Raw genomic sequence first — 604 nt, 5'->3', positions numbered from 1 at the left:
AGCATAATTCCCCTTCTAACACACACCATGGAGCTACGTGTTGTGGACGGCCACTTGAGAGCGCCTGCGTACGCGACCGGGAGGAATTCCTGGTGCAAATCGAGAGGAGACGCTGCGTAAATCTCCTTCGCCGCCAGTTTCCCCGTCGATGTCTGCCGCGCTCCGCAGCGACCGCCTCGAAATGCAGCGTTTGGGGAACAACTCTTGACGGTCGGCAATTTTTTTTTTTCTTCCTCGTGTGAATACTAAAGGTGGCATTCTTCCCGCCTTTTTTCGTCTTTTTCCTTCTCCTTTTTATGAAACGCGTGTATTATGTATAGGAGACATATTTTTCTAGATTTTTTTTTTTTGGGAGGGGGATATGGGAAACCACAAACCATCTTTTTTTTTTTTTAGATAAAAAGGGAGCAAGCACTCCGGCAAACGCGAAACAAAGCTCTATCTATTATCGTTATTATTTTTCCCTTGCAACTTTCCTTTCTTACTTTCTTTTCCCATTTTCGAAAATATCGAAGTTGAGGAGGCTGAACCGGAAGCCCAAGGAGCCAAATCAAGGGAGGTATACAACAAGAAAACAATTCTGGGATCGGAATTGGTCGCTTTT

At 45.0% G+C, this 604-nt stretch overlaps 1 protein-coding gene across 1 annotated transcript in view; it reads right to left on the bottom strand.

Annotated features, from left to right (window-relative positions):
* LOC119592449 (protein CEPU-1-like) overlaps nucleotides 1–604 on the bottom strand; it is a gene marked incomplete at its 5' end in the record, with an annotated part of 20817 nt that overhangs the window by 6453 nt on the left and 13760 nt on the right.

The sequence above is a fragment of the Penaeus monodon genome, chromosome 30 (assembly GCF_015228065.2).
Source record: "Penaeus monodon isolate SGIC_2016 chromosome 30, NSTDA_Pmon_1, whole genome shotgun sequence".
In the NCBI taxonomy this organism is placed as follows: domain Eukaryota; kingdom Metazoa; phylum Arthropoda; class Malacostraca; order Decapoda; family Penaeidae; genus Penaeus; species Penaeus monodon.
Note: the sequence above shows the minus strand (reverse complement) of the source record. Positions and strands in the feature narration are given on the sequence as shown.